Below are 3,191 nucleotides of genomic sequence, written 5' to 3'. Positions count from 1 at the left end.
TAGGTGTCTTCAGCCCTTGGCTATCATCAAATCTAAAACATTTCGAGAAGTTTGGATGACCTGAGTCAAGTTAAAACAGCATTTATTGTCACGTTACATAATCAGACTTTGCGGGACCATCATGGCCACGCAGTGTTTCTTTGCCAAAAAGTCACAATATTCGGCGTAGAGTAAGGTTTTGAGGCTTTTCTGACAAATTTTCAGTCTGATTCGTTTAACGGGCTCCGTGCAATAAATAGAAATGTTAAAAATGAAAATTTTGGTCACCACTAGGTGGCGTTATTTATATATATAACAGAATATTATCATATAGATGTCTTCTAGTTGTGAGTCTTTACATACAGATGAAGTAGGGGATTTTTTGGAGCATGTGCAGTGAGTTATTAAGGGTTTTCTCCTGTATGGCGAAGGAAAAGAATGTACGCCAAATTTGATGCCCCGCCCTGTCATATAGTTTATTGAAAACTCGAAAAAAAAATTCCCAGTTGTTGCCCCAGGTCTTAAGATGATCAATCCAAAGTTTGAAGTCAATCAGATGAATCCTCCGGGACATGAGTGCAAAAGTACGCACTCTGTAAATGTGTAAATGTGCAAAAATTATCCAAAATTGGACATTCAAAAATTCATAGCTCACTTCCTGTACACTTTAGACTATGGCTAAAATGGACTTTTTTGTACGTCTCGCAGTGCTACACGTGCATGGCAATTTTCGTAGGCCTAGGAGGTCAAACGGGCTGGAATTCTATTTTGTTTTCCTACTCTAGGTGGCGCTACAGAGCCATTTCATTTGCTTCGTTTACAGCGACTTTAAAAGGCGACTTTTAGGCCCGATGAGACTGCAAAGTTTGGTGAGTTTTCGTGCATGTTTAGTGGGGTCAAGAATGCGATCATTTGGTCAGAAAAATAACAAATAAATAATTTCTACAAAAACAATAGGGACCTCGCAGCGGTCGCTGCTCGGGCCCTAAATATGAAGTTCAGATCTTCCTTAGACAACCACAATTATGACATTTTCAATATTCAATAAAATAAAAAAACACAAATAATTTCATAATTTCTTTCATAATTTCTTAATTTTTTCATGAATCTCATTGGGTGGGCAGTCTGTCAATCCGGTTGAGCCTGTGCACACCCAGGCCCACCCATGGCTCCGCCCCTGAAATAAACTATAAAATACAAGAACTTATAACTATCTATAATTCACCTTAATTAAACAAATGTAGACTGAAACAGCACATAATCCCTGAGAAATACCCCAAAAATATAAATTAAAATGTGTAAAACAAAAAGAAAAAGATCAGCAGTCTCTAGTAGAGCCATCAATGTAATTAAAATGAGTCAAAATTTGGCTCTTTTTCCTGCTTTGACACATTTCTTTATTACTTTCTTTCTTTTTGTCCTCCGTGTTGCACTCTCTCTCCTTTCTTGACCCTTCCGTGTGCTCACTGTGCTGTGTACCAGACTACCACCCCTCCCCCCTACTGCTCAGCGCACGAAGCAGCGCAGACACAGAGACGACACCACACACATTGACCAATCACGTGCGCCTTTAAGTGAAAAAAGGCGTCGTGAAGGGAGCCGGCTTCTGATTGGTGGAAGCCGGCTCCCGTCGTTCACTTCATAGAGCTGGCTCATAGAGCCGTTACGTTCGCGAACGACACAAGCCTATTTTGAAATATTACCACAACAATAAGAACAGCAAATTGTGTTAGAACCAGAAGAACACCGTCTGTTTTGAGTTTGAGGCTTCCCGGGATCGTACTTACTGCTGTAAGATGCGATTGGATAGCAAACAGCCAATCAGAAATAGCCCTATTGTCCGATTCCTGATTGGCTAAGAATTGTGGCACAATTATAGCGCCTGTTTCGCAAGGGTAAATGAGCGTATTATACGTGTAGTAGAGATAAGAAGCAAGCGTAAAAAACAATCTTGTGCATGCATGTGGACGGTTTTGTACACACGAAACACATTTTAGAACGTACAAAACATGCTTTTCGTACGCGGTATTTGACATTACATACAAGCGAAACACTTTTGTACCTGGTATTTCACATTACAGACACACAAAACACATTTTTGTACGCGGTATTTGACATTATGCTTTCGTAATTGTGTCATCGATCTAACGCCATACACCATCAGGACTGTAGCATTCCCTGCAGTTCCAAAAGATGTTAAAGTTATCGATGAATTTAATCCCATTGGCGATGATGCCTGTGACAACCATGTATTCAGGCCAAGAAGTCTGGAGAAACAATATACAATACAATTTTATTTATATAGCGCATTTCATAACAGCTAGAGCTGTAACAAAGCACTTTACAAACAATACAATAACTAGAACAAAAACAATAAAAGGCTGTGATACATGTTTTAATAAATATAGACATAAATGATATAAATATATGAATAAAATATAAATAATGAAGCCAATAAATTGACATAAAACACTATATACAATCGACACCGGAAAAGAGCCGAAAATTTCAGGTCTGATCAAAAGCCAGAGAAAAGAAATGTGTCTTCAACCGGGTTTTAAAAATGGACAGAGAGGGGGCTTGCCTAACAACCAATGGGAGGTCATTCCAGAGGGAAGGACCAGCAGTTGAAAAGGCTCGATCCCCTCTGAGGCTCCTCTTGGTCCTCTACACCTCGAGCAGCACCTGGTCCGCAGACCTGAGGCTGCTGGAAGGTGCGTAGGAGCTCAGAGAGGTACGCCGGGGCCAGGCCATTTAATGACTTATAGACAAATAAGAGAATCTTAAATTGAACCCTAAAATGCACTGGGAGCCAGTGAAGGGAGGCCAGAATTGGTGTTATGTGCTCCATCCTCCGAGCTCCAGTTAGTAGGCAGGCAGCAGAATTTTGGACCAACTGGAGACGTTTGAGGGAGGACTGGCTGACTCCGAAATAAAGTGCATTGCAGTAATCTAGCTGAGATGTAACAAAGGCATTGATGACTGTTTCTAAGTGCTGATGGGAAAGGAGCTCGACTTTACAACAGCGCTGATATGCTGGTCCAATTTAAGATCACTGTCCATTTTAAAACCCAAGTTTGAGACTGTTGGCTTTAGATATGAAGCCAGGGGGCCCAGGACAACAGGGTGGGATGGAGACGAGCCGCTGGGACCGAACACCATAACTTCTGTTTTCTTTTCGTTGAAATTTAGGAAATTTAGTGAGATCCAAT

Source organism: Filicampus tigris, chromosome 4 (genome assembly GCF_054856515.1).
Source record: "Filicampus tigris isolate MCC_2025a chromosome 4, RoL_Ftig_1.0, whole genome shotgun sequence".
Lineage (NCBI taxonomy): Eukaryota > Metazoa > Chordata > Actinopteri > Syngnathiformes > Syngnathidae > Filicampus > Filicampus tigris.
The sequence above is the reverse complement of the archived record's forward strand: the minus strand, read 5'-3'. Positions refer to the sequence as shown.